The sequence below is a fragment of the Lepidochelys kempii genome, chromosome 1, assembly GCF_965140285.1.
Source record: "Lepidochelys kempii isolate rLepKem1 chromosome 1, rLepKem1.hap1, whole genome shotgun sequence".
Lineage (NCBI taxonomy): Eukaryota > Metazoa > Chordata > Testudines > Cheloniidae > Lepidochelys > Lepidochelys kempii.
The window spans coordinates 114,336,866-114,350,207 of NC_136380.1; positions in this window are offsets into that span (position 1 = coordinate 114,336,866).

The following is a 13,342-nucleotide window of genomic DNA, read 5'->3' on the forward strand; positions in this document are numbered from 1 at the left end:
CCTCTCTCTTAATCCTTTTATGAAATTCTTTAGAAGATGAAATAGACATTTAAATTTTGACATAAAAATAGAATACCTACAATCTGAGGAAATAGTTCATACAGCATTTTCTTACACAACATGGTACAATAGTGCTTTGGTGTTATCAATGCCAGCAGAAGACTTACGCTGTGAGAAATATGGATACTTGGATAGGTTTTTTGAGACTAGTTCACATCACTGCTGGTACTGAAATGTAAAAGTAAGAAATTAGAAGCTTCTCTTGAAGGGATAATACCAGATTCATTTTCCTACTTTAAAGAAAATTCTTGTTGTACTTTTCAGACAGTAGTCATGTAACATGATCAGCTGCCTCTTGAGCACCGTCTCACGGTGAAAGGTCACTTTGCAACACCTTCCCCACATTCAACATTCTCCCAAAATTCCCTCTAATTTTTGACAGGCCGTGCGTGCAAAAAATTTCTTCTGTGCAAATTGTTGTGCTTCTGTGCAAATTTTTGTGCGTGTGGTGTTTTGCTGGGTGCACGGGGTTTAGGATCTGTGTGCGCGTGCAGACGCGCACAGCTTAGAGGGAACAGTGCATTCTCCCTTAAGTACTCTACACCATCTCTCAATCAATCACGGCCTTGCTTGGGGCCTGTATTTTTTTTAAAATTATTATTAACCCAGAGTTCTAAACAACAAAACACAAAAAGCTTCTACTCAGCATTAAACTGGGCATAACCTCTTCTCTCAAAGGCACTGTCCCTTCCTGTTTGAAAGGACAGCTAGGGCACATGCAAAATAAGGCCTGGCCTGGTCTGCCTTCGTTGCTTTCTCCCAAAAGAAAAACAAAGCTTTCAGCCAGCTCTTCTTGCCCAACTCCCTTCCTCAAGGACCAGTGCAGAACACCATCTCACTCCACAGCTTTACTCTGCAATTCCCCTTCCAACTCTACCCTTACTGACCCCCCTCTCTCCTTTTATAGCCCAGGTGCAGCTCTGCATCCTCAATTGACTCATGTGGGAGCACCTGCTCTGGCACAAGGGAGTTGGACCTATTTTAATCACAGGAGCCAGCTCCCTTGAGACAGGTCCCATTGTGCTGGGTGAAGAGACATGAAGCAAATAAGACAAACAGTCCTTGCCCCTAATTTTACAAACTTATGTGGCAGATTGGCTGAGTGAAGAATGTTGCAATTCTTCGTGCTGGCAAATTGCAGCTGCGAAAAGCCCAGGCTTTAACATATATAACATATATAGAAAAGCCTGGCAGGGAAAATCATGGGATCATCATCATCATCTTCTTTTGCAAGGAGGAGCCAAAAAGGGGAAAGGGACATTGACTGTGGCATAGTGGATCTTGGTAGAGTCTTGGCTCTAAATTCTTGAGCCATCTGAGGCTTTAACCTGAGAGGTAAGTTTGGAAGAGGCCAATATTTCTGCTGCGGTGCCAGGGCAGTAAAAGCAAATCTCAGCACCAAAGAGCTAGTCTATAGTATCAGGGCCTTTAAAAACAGCATTTTTAACCTCTGATCGTCCCGCTTCAGTGATGCTGAAATGCTACAGTGTAACTTGTGTGCTGGATCCTTGCTTCAAGTGATTCCTGCTGAGTATAGAGTCACAGCTGCCACATGCAGGCTAGTTGAAGAATCTCAGAAAGGAAAGGGAATACTGATATCAGAGAAAGCAAAATAAAGCCTGGAGACAGACTATGATTCGGCTGCTAGTAATGAAGGCACCCTTGGAAATTTAATGTGTGCTGCTACTGGGAAAAGATCTTAGCTGGCTCTGAGCCTCCAGTAACTTCAAACGCTGCTGAGAAGAGTGGGCACATGACACCTCACTGAGCTTACTATGTGTCCCACTGAGTGGTGGCAGTTAATCGTGTTAGATAGCCAGGTCTTTGTGATGGGACAGTGTCACTTCTTGGAGTCTCACCCAGCAAGGTTCTAGGAAAGACACTGTTTTTATCTGTGCTCTGAAAAATGTCTGACAAGTGATGTCATTTACTCCCTAAAAATGCAGAAAGGTGACTCTTCAGGAAATGCAGTCTACCTGACAACATTTGCAAATGCAACGCTCCTGGCAAGTACTTGTATCTGCTAGCACAGAGGTCTATTGACCAGTGGTTTTCTGGAGAATGCTTGCTGGAGTCAATGAAGACATGGTGGGACTCTTGATGCCATCTCTTTGTTTGCAGCTGCTAAATTATATGTTTAAAAAAAATCTAAAAATACAGAATGCACTTCTCTAATGTTTGTGTATGCATTTGCTTTAGGGGCCACAGATGTTCTGCGATGGTCCATGGGAGAAGTGATGGCAAGCAGGATTTCCTGGGAGTGGGATGTGCAATCGAGAAAAGGAATGGAGGAGGGCTACGAGCTAATCTCACTTCTAAAACGTGGTCTGTGAAAGAATTTGAGGATGGTCTAGATCAGTGGCTCCCAAACGGCGGAACAAGTTTGGGAACCACTGGTCTAGATAATATTTAGTCCTGCCATGAGTGCAGGGGACTGGACTAGATGACCTCTCAAGGTGTCTTCCAGTCCTACACGTTTATGACCTCCTGTCCTAAAAGAATTTAGTTCCTAAAGTTCCTTCCAGATGAAATGTACTGACTGAACTGGTTCAAAAAACCACTACCTTCTCCTAATTAAAATCTCTCCTGAAGGCTCACTCTTTTTGTAATGCCAACAAGAAACTAAGCTATGTATCTGTTTCATTCATATACCGAAAGAGAGGGAACTGCACATTTATATGGAGGGAGGGAGCTGAATGTTGGGAAGTAGGGGTGTCGTAAATATAAAGGGAAGGGTAAACCCCTTTAAAATCCCTCCTGGCCAGAGGAAAAATCTTCTCACCTGTAAAGGGTTAAGAAGCTAAAGGTAACCTCGCTGGCACCTGACCAAAATGACCAATGAGGAGACAAGATACTTTCAAAAGCTGGGAGGAGGGAAAAAAACAAAGGGTCTGTGTCTGTCTGTATGCTGCTTTTGCCGGGGATAGAACAGGAATGGAGTCTTAGAACTTTTAGTAAGTAATCTAGCTAGGAATGTGTTAGATTATGATTTCTTTAGATGGCTGAGAAAAGAATTGTGCTGAATAGAATGACTATTCCTGTCTGTGTGTCTTTTTTGTAACTTAAGGTTTTGCCTAGAGGGATTCTCTATGTTTTGAATCTAATTACCCTGTAAGGTATATACCATCCTGATTTTACAGAGGTGATTCCTTTATTTCTATTAAAAGTCTTCTTGTAAGAAAACTGAATGCTTTTTCATTGTTCTAAGACCCAAGGGTTTGGGTCTGTGGTCACCTATGCAAATTGGTGAGGATTTTTACCAAATCTTCCCCAGGAAGTGGGGTGCAAGGGTTGGGAGGATTTTTGGGGGAAAGACGTGTCCAAACTGCGTTTCCCAGTAAACCCAGTTAAAGTTTGGTGGTGGCAGTGGAAATTCCAAGGGCAAAGGGTAAAATTAATTTGTACCTTGGGGGAGTTTTAACCTAAGCTGGTGAAAGTAAGCTTAGGAGGTTTTCATGCAGGCACCCACATCTGTACCCTAGAGTTCAGAGTGGGGAAGGAACCTTGACAAGGGGCATAAAGATACTGGGACTAAAGTTGGGGAAATGAGAGGGTTAAAACTATAGAGTAAGGATATGGGGGAGGCTAAGGGGAAGGAGACAATGTTTAATTTAAAAAGAAAAGAGAAATTTGCAATGAACAACCATGTAACTAAGAAGGTGTGTCTCTGTCATCACCCTGAGCATTTGACTCTGTATTATAAACTCTTTTCTCTTGTAAGTTTAGGGTGGGAAATCTTTTGGGCAAGACCTGTGGCTTGTGTTTAGAAACATCCTAACACATTATGGGTGCAACCACAATCTAAATAATAAACAATTACTTTTACTGTCATATACATACTTATTCAGAGAAAGATTAGAGCCATTCTTTATTATTGATGCATCTCTGTAAAATAAAAATGTAGATTGAATAATATTTATCAAGCACTTCCCAAACTTGCTTTATTTTAGTGTTAACTCACTGCTTTCTAGTACTAACTAATCTATTGTTTAGATAACTGTTTTATTATATATTTTTGTATTAATGTATTGCATTTAAAAACTCAGTATATTAAAGAAATGTATGAATTACAGAAGGTCTCATGGATAAGTAGTGACGCAAAGTGGTATTTTCTGTAAGTCACATTTTTAAAACAAAACACTTAAGTGTCTGATTGTTCACATCCCTAGTTAATATCAACTCTGATGTTAGCACAATTTGCAAACACTGGGCCTGATTCTGAATGAACGAGAGAGACAAACTTTCAGCACCAAAGGGAATTGCGGCTGCTCAGCACCTCCCGGAGTCAGAACTGCAGCATTTGCCCTGAAGATATTTCCCTTCTCCTATTTCTGTACAAGAAAAATAATAATAAAAAAACCCCAAAACACTTACAGTGATGAGACAAACTGCTTAAGAGCAGAGCATGAGTTATGCTGCTGTGACAAGTAGCATAAAACTGCATGAAGTCTCTTCAGAAACTCTTCCCCCGCAGGGCACAAGAAAAGCTTACTTTGACCATTTTCAACTCGTAAACAACCATCTTTATAAATCTGATGTGGCGTCTGTAATCTTCTCATGACATCAAGAAGTGACACTGACAATTCCCTCTCTGGAGTTTTCATGTTCTTGTCAGTTTCCAACAGACAGTAAATTCTCCTAACTGGACTGTCTGGCTTAAAGCAAAACTCATGGTAATTCTGAGAGACAGTGAGAAACTCAGGGCATTTGTAAACCCTTTGTGTAAATCATCACACTATTTATTACACTGTGGATCTTTATAAAATATTCTTAGGAACGAGAATGTATCTATCACATACTGACACTTGTTTTATTCTTTACAGTTTAGACTAGTACATAACAGTTGACTGGATTTTCCAGCTGAGGAAAAATACCCCAAACTAGGTGGCTTAGGGGTGGGAAGTGCATCACATCAAATACGGGCTGTTGGCATGGAGTTGTATGACCTCTTTGGCTGTAGCTAAGGGCTTTCATTCACTTTTGCTCTCTTCCTATCCTGTGGCTGCTGTCCAGTGGGCTGGTCCCTAGTGCAAGCCAGGGTTGATCTAATTGCCACCTATTATGAGTGAGCCCCCTTCCTCTACCCACACAGCTTATGATGGCAGCTGGGATAGGGATTGGCTGAGGAGCTTCTATATACACTCTGCCACCTAAGGATCTGCCTACACTGGGGTGATCCTTTTACAGCCTTTTAAGGCTGCTTTGTGCTGGTGGAACAATGTAAAGTGGCTCTAATACAGTTAAGGATTGGAGTCATGATGTTTACATATGTTTGTATTGTCTCTATAATGTAGTCATATGGTACAAGTTTCCAAAGTATTGGCAGAGAAGGATTGCGTAGGAGTTCAGATTTGTCTGCTAGTAATGTGTGTCAGGCAGGGTGCCCCAAACTGTATTAATATACATGAATGAGAACCCAAGCTTCTATAAATGCTACCCCAATGCCTTTACTCTGGATTCTCAAATTGCCTGCTCATAGTGATGGTGCTTAACTCTCTCTCACTCACAAAACAGTGGCTATCAAAGGGGAACAGCTCAGTGCCCCAGTGACTTATAATAGATTAACCAAGAGAGCTACAGATCACAGAAGCGTAGGGCTAGAGGGGACCTCAAGAGGTCATGTGGTCCAGCTCCCCATGCTGAGGCAGGACCAAGTAAACCAAGACTCTCATTGACTGGTGTTTGTCCAACCTGTTCTTAAAAGCTTCCAGTGATGTGAATTCCACAACTTCCCTTGGAAACCTATTCCAGTGATTAACTATCCTTATAGTTGGAAACTTTTTCTCAATATTTAACCTAAATCTCCCTTGCTGCAGATTAAGACCATTACTTCTTGTCCTACCTTGAGTGGACATGGAGCAATTGACCACAGTCCTCTTTGTAACGGCCATTAATGTATGTGAAGACTGTTATCGGGTCTCTCTTCAGTCTTTTTCCCTCAAGACTAAACATGTCCAGTTTTTTTAACCTTTCCTCATAGGTCAGATTTTCTAAACCTTTTATTTTCCTTTTCATTTTTGTTGCTCTCCTCTGGTCTCTGTCCAGTTTGTCCACATCTTGCTTGAAGTGCAGCACCCAGAATTGGACACACTACTTCAGCTGAGGCTTCACCAGTGCCGAGTGAAGTGGGACAATTAAACTCCCATGTCTTTCATCCAATATTCCTGCTAATACCCCGGAGAAGGATATTAACTTTTTTTTTTTTTTTGCAACTGCACCACATTGCTGGGTCATATTCAATTTGAGAGCCACTAAAAGCCGCAGATTCTTTTCAGCGTTATTAGTGCCTAGCCAGTTGTTCCCCATTTTGTACTTGAGCATTTTTTTTCTTCCGAAGTGTAGTACTCAGGTACCCACTATCTTCTAGGAGAATTGGAACTTGTCTCCGGCCCAATAAATATCTAGTCTATACATGGTTCAAATATCCTTTATTCTTGGGGGAAAGAAGGCATCATTCTCTCCTTATCACTTCCCCTTTTAAATGATTACAAATCACCTGTCTGGGAAACTCAACAAGTGGCTTCTCTTCTCCTTTGATATTAATGGAATGGCTGACAGAAGACACTTGGACAGCAAGAAACTGTAGAGCCCCGAAGTGTCATCTCCACATTACATCTGCTCTCCACCAGCCCCGCCAGGGAAAGACCCAAGAATTTGTCTTTCAGACTATAGAGACTTTCATTCATTCAGTGTCATTTTGTTTGTCTATATAATTGATATATGGTGACAAAGGCATTAGAAATGCCATACCTTACCCTCTTATGCTCTCTGGCTGCATAGCTCTGGAGGCAGAGCAGCCAACAGCTGCAATGCCACCCTTCCCTCTGCACTGCTGCTGGCTGGGGCGTTCATGTTGTCTGCAGAGCAGGAGGACTATTTTTTTTAATCCCGTTCCTGTCCTGCCCTGCAATACCCATACCCATTCCCACTCCCACCCACTCCCGCATTGCTTGTTAAATGTTTACCCTGCAGTGGAACTGGGATTTCACTGCTATAATAGCAGGAGCAGGATAGAGTCCTTGCAAAACAAACCAACCAACCCACCCAGTGCCAGATTACAAGTTATAGAGGAGGGGCGTGACAAATTCCATGAATGATAAAAGGAGGCACAACTGGAAAAGTCTGTGCACCGGTGGTATAAAATATTGTCATCCTGAGGGTCTGTTGATAAACCCGAATGTCAAACAACAGCTGACCTCTATTTCATTTAATATGCTTACGCATGGATTAATTACGTTTGTCATACAATATTTAAACATGGCTGCAAACATTTAAAAAAAGCATTAACAAGAACCAAACAGTATGGCCACAAAATTAAACAGCTTTTAACCAAGGACAACAAGAGATTCATTTTAGGCATACATGACATTCAGCAGCTGTCTTGATTAACATCTCCCTCTCCATTGTCTTCTTTTCAAAATGTGTTCATACCAGATGCAGATGATTACTCCACCACTAATATCTCTGCATATTTGACTGCAAAAGCCTTAATAAAATAAAAAGTACTCAATGAATTTGATTCATTTAGGAACCATACATGTTGTCAGAGGTTCTGTAGAATTTATGAATTAGAAGCGTTGAATGGTTCAGAAATGAACTTGACTATTATTATAGCTTCTGTGTTCAAGAGATTTAATTGCTTGAAATCTAGAAATGTATGGGCAACATTGCATGAATTGAATTCATCTAAGCAAACTGTAACTTGCATACCCTGTTTCCATAATTTTTACTCATGTTTTTACTGTAATATTTATTCAAGATGGCAAGTTACTGTAGATAGCCATGTATTATCCGTTTCTAGCTTGTTATGAAATAAAAGACTATTGGTCCAATCTTGCTTCATTGAAAGAACAGAGTTTTGACATTGACTTCAGCAGAATCAGGCCCTACAGTATGTCTCAAAGAAAAATAATGGAGTGGTTTTTCTATCACAGAATAAGCAAACTTTTCCTTGGTTTGACATATTCATCAAAGGTAGAGATATTGGATTTGTAAGAACCTCTAGCTTCCATATGGTTTTTCTTTCTGCTGTGTTTTTCATGAAAATGAAAAAAGAAAAAGGATTACGCAGAGTGCAATCATGTGTATGAGCAGAGACCTGTGAAAGCAGTGGTCTCTGATAGCACAGTAACAAATGATGGCTTGCTGCTAACTCTTCAGTGGTGACTTAATGGCTAATCCACACAGGGGAAATAAATAGCTGCTTAGGGTCAGGATCTACCTTTCCCTTCTGTCCTGTATGCTTGTGTTGAAACCATCACCTGTGCACGCATCTGAAGAGTGATTGTTGACACTGCACCCGGCTTGACATCTTTTGCTCTGGCAATTCCATTTGAAACTGCTCCATCTGTAGGACTTCCTGAAGTCCTTTCCCTCTGCCCTGATACTTGAATTGTCAGAGGAAAATAAACCCATCCCCGTCTGCTTTCTACTGCTCCTTTTCTAGAATGTTCAGCTTTCAGGACCCGCAGCAGCTAGCTACCGTCTACTGGCCTGTGACTTATTGAAACAAAGCTACCTGTTTTGTGTGAATAATCATTAAAAAGGTGGGAAGATACAAATACTGTTTCTTTATACTTCTAATAAGGAGCCCTGCAAAAGGATTAGGGTTAAGACACAAGCTTCCAGTGAAAAGCCAGGAACAATGTTAGGGACAATAGAGTTTTCCTTATTCAGCTTTAGGACAAAGCATCTCTTTCTGTGACATGACAGAGAAGGTCTGTTTTACAATTCAGTCAAACAGCGATATAACTGATTATTTGCCCTTTGCAAAAAGAAATACATAAATGACTATGACTAACAGACTGTATTTATAAAGCAAGATTAAATACACAGTAGTATTAGTAAGAGTGGCTTTTTCTTCTTCCTCTAATGCTTATGACAAACTCTCTGAAAGTTAATTGCAAATAGTTTATGACTAATACTCTAAACTAATGGCAGTAATTTAAGATGGGTGACATCAACATCCATCGAGAAGTAATTATCCTTGTAAACAAAGCTAGTCACAGTGGGATCTAGCTATATATTTAAAAAGTTTTCTCATAGAATATCTGCTGTAACATATCTAGGCTTTCCCTGAATAGCCACATATCCAAAAGCTTATATATAAACAAGTGCTATTGTGAAGAAGGCAGGGCTTCTGTATTCTGTCTGGTGTAATGCAACTTTCCCTTCTAAGGTCATTGAGTTCATTTCAGAAAGCCAGACCAGCTATTAGCCATTTAGAAGATTAGACTCTACATCAATCATTTGTTTGGGAAGGCATGAAACCAGCTGTCAGTTGCTGGAAATGCAATGGGTTAAATTTTAATAGCACTTGTCTTTTTTTCCAAGGAAACTGTAGTTTGTCATGCTTACAAGCTAAGGAAGTGTCTACATTCTCAGTGAATTTAACTGAGTCATTTCTCATGTCAGTATTCTGAGATGTGCAGCTGTCAAATTTCATGTGCCGTCAGGGTGGAAGATAAACAGCTGCTTCTTCAGAAGTGTAAGAAATATGTACTGTTCAAGATAATGTAGGGTTCTGCAGTATTTTCAAATATGCCAGTTCTCTTGAGGGAGCTATTAGTGCGAAGGAAGAAGAAAAACAAAAGGAAGGATCACAAAGACTTGTCTAAGGAAAAGTGTTTAGGCACTGCATTTAAGTTATGGTTTTTGAAATTTAGGATTTCTTGCTCATCCAACCTTCACCTTGATGCCTTTGTTAAAACATCAGCCTTAGAACTACATTTAAGGAGACATAACCATGGAAAATATATATTTCTCTTCTTCTATTGTCCCTCCCTCTGTACAACAAAGATGAATGATTATCTCTACCTTAATTTTCAAACATTTTAAACACCACAAAATATTATATGGGAGTGGCAAAAAGATTCTAATGATGAAGAACTCATATTTAGGGTGCAACATTGTGGAGAATCTCCAGAAAACTTTCTGTAGCTACTGGCCTCAAGCATAGATACTAGGCTCAAAGGAAATTATGCAGAATGCAAAAATTCACTTCAGTCATGTTAAAGTAAGTGAGACAAAACCCCAAACAAACCTTTCACTACTAACCAGCCCCAACCTTGCAACTTGTGCTGTCTCAGATTTAGACTGTAAACTCTTTGCGGGCAGGGACTACATCATTACTTGATTCTGTGAAAGGCATAGAAGACTTTTTTTGGTGATCAAAAATAATAAATAATTTCTCTCAATATAAAATTGATAGTAGCAATTACCGTGGGTGCACTCAGATGACAACTTAATCTTACTAGTCATTTGCATACAATTACTGTGAAAGAATGTGCAATCACAGTAGTTGCAAGTGGGAACTGAATGTAATGAAGGCCACAGTGTGGAGTTTGTGACCTGTGGATGTCTTCAGCTTTGGAAAAGTCTTGCTCTGTGGCAAGGTCACTGTTTGGAAAGTTCATTAAACTGTGAAATAAAGTAGCAGCCTCCATTGACAGCTGTGGGCACCTCATGGTTTCATATAGCAGTGGCGTGGCAAACTTGTTTTGGTTTTGGTGCAGGTGAGTTTACATGCCTTAAGACTCACTTTCAGTTTTGGATTTAGTTTTTTGGATTCACTTAGGGTGTGTCTACACTGTAGTGGGGAGGGTGCTTCCCAGCCTGGGCAGTTGGACATGCATTATTTAGTGTACTAAATATAACAGTGTAGTTGGGAGGAAGCACAGACAGTGGCTCAGGCCCGAGTGTGTACCCAGGGGGTTCTGGCAGGTTTGTACTTAGGTGGCTAGCTCCAGCAGTAGCCTGGGGGTAGCATGGGCACACTGCTATTTTTAGCATGCTAGTTCGAACAGAGCTAGCATGGTTCCTCTATCTGCACTGAGAAGCCTGAAGCTCAGCTGAAACTGTTGTGTGTTTGCCTGGTTTGAAGCTGAAATGATAGGTGTGACCCAAGAACCTATTAATGCCCCTGGCAAAGGGCTGGCATAGGCCAGAGGAGATAATTTGTGTTGCTAACAGACTGGTGATGTCAGGCAGCTGACACCCTGTTAAGCACAAGCAATTTTCCTTCTCACTAGAGATAGGGGGCGGGAGGTAAACAAGGTGACTCTCAATCCTGGGCACTCCAAAAACCAACAGAGTGGCACAGTCCTGGCAGGGTTTACACACAATCTGTTGGTTAGCTAACCACATTCCAAGCACTGGTAACCGAGATTCCGAGAGTGTCACAAGGGAGAAGGTTGAGAACAGACAAAAAGTTGCAATTTGTTATTTTCTGTTTATTTTGGGTAAGTGAAATAGAATAATGGAAAGCAGAAGATGGCTAGAGCAGCAGAAAAGGCAGGATGAGCAAAGAAACATGCTAATTTTGCTATGCTCACCAAGAAGCAATTAGAAGATCTGTGGGCACAGCGAGATCTGTCAGCTGCTGATCAGAAGAAATTGGAGCTGGTGGCTAGGCTGCACTCATATGCTATGAGGCAGGATGGAGTACCTGCTCCAAACGGGGACTCACCGGGGGTCCCTTTTTCTCCACCAGGGCATGTTGGAGACCAAATATATGGTTCCCCAGGTTATCCAGCAAACATAGTAATGGTGAGAGGCCCAGAGCTGTGGAAGCTGGAGTGGAAAAGGCTGCCCGTGTAGGAGAGATGGTTAAAGCTGGAGGCCAAGAGATAGAGTGATGGTGCAGAACTGAAGCAACAGACGCTTGCTGACCAGGACAAACACAGGCAGCTTGAACAGAAGAGGAGGGACCCATGGGACCCAGGAGGAAGGACATAAGGATGTGTTGGATCAGGGACTAGCAGGCAAACAGGTGTGGGTCTAATGGCCACTAAAGGTTGTTCTGAGATTTGGACTGTGGGAAGGTTTCAGAGTAGCAGCCGTGTTAGTCTGTATTCACAAAAAGAAAAGGAGTACTTGTGGCACCTTAGAGACTAACAAATTTATTTGAGCAGAAGCTTTTGTGAGCTACAGCTCACTTCATCGGATGCATTCAGTGGAAAATACAGTGGGGAGATTTATACGCATAGAGAACACGAAACAATGGGTGTTACCATACACACTGTAACGAGAGTGATCGCTTAAGGTGAGCTATTACCAGCAGGAGAGCGGGGTGGGGGTGGGGGGAGGAGAAACAGATTGACAGAGCCAGAACAGTACCCAGAAGTTACCTACTACAGGACAGGCCCAACAAAGAAAAGAACAGAACGCCACTAGCCATCACTTTCAGTCCCCAACTAAAACCTCTCCAACGCATCATCAAGGATCTACAACCTATCCTCAAGGACGACCCATCACTCTCACAGATCTTGGGAGACAGGCCAGTCCTTGCTTACAGACAGCCCCCCAACCTGAAGCAAATACTCACCAGCAACCACACACCACACAACAGAACCATTAACCCAGGAACCTATCCTTGCAACAAAGCCCATTGCAACTGTGCCCACATATCTATTCAGGGGGCACCATCATAGGGCCTAATCACATCAGCCACGCTATCAGAGGCTCGTTCACCTGCACATCTACCAATGTGATATATGCCATCATGTGCCAGCAATGCCCCTCTGCCACGTACATTGGCCAAACTGGACAGTCTCTACGTAAAAGAATAAATGGACGCAAATCAGACGTCAAGAATTATAACATTCAAAAATCAGTCGGAGAACACTTCAATCTCTTTGGTCACTCGATTACAGACCTAGAAGTTGCAATTCTTCAATAAAAAAACTTCAGAAACAGACTCCAACAAGAGACTGCTGAATTGGAATTAATTTGCAAACTGGATACAATTAACTTAGGCTTGAATAGAGACTGAGAGCGGATGAGTCATTACACAAAGTAAAACTATTTCCCCTTGTTTATTCCCCTCCCCCCACCCCCCATTGTTCCCCAGACATTCTTGTCAACTGCTGGTAATAGCTCACCTTACCTGATCACTCTCGTTACAGTGTGTATGGTAACACCCATTGTTTCATGTTCTCTGTGTATATAAATCTCCCCACTGTATTTTCCATTGAATGCATCCGATGAAGTGAGCTGTAGCTCACGAAAGCTTATGCTCAAATAAATTTGTTAGTCTCTAAGGTGCCACAAGTACTCCTGTTCTTTTTGGACTGTGGGAAGTTATTTTTCCTGATGTGTTATTTTGTGTAATAATGGAACAGGGTTAAACCCCCAAGGGCTCAAGTAAAAGCCAGCCATGGCCAGACTCAGTGGTAAAGGGGGCAAACTTGCCGTTTACTCTCGTTGGGGAAACCGACTCAGTGCTAAGTGTGTCTGTGGTACGGCATGGTCAGTGCTGTGACCCAGAGCTGTGCTGGGAGTG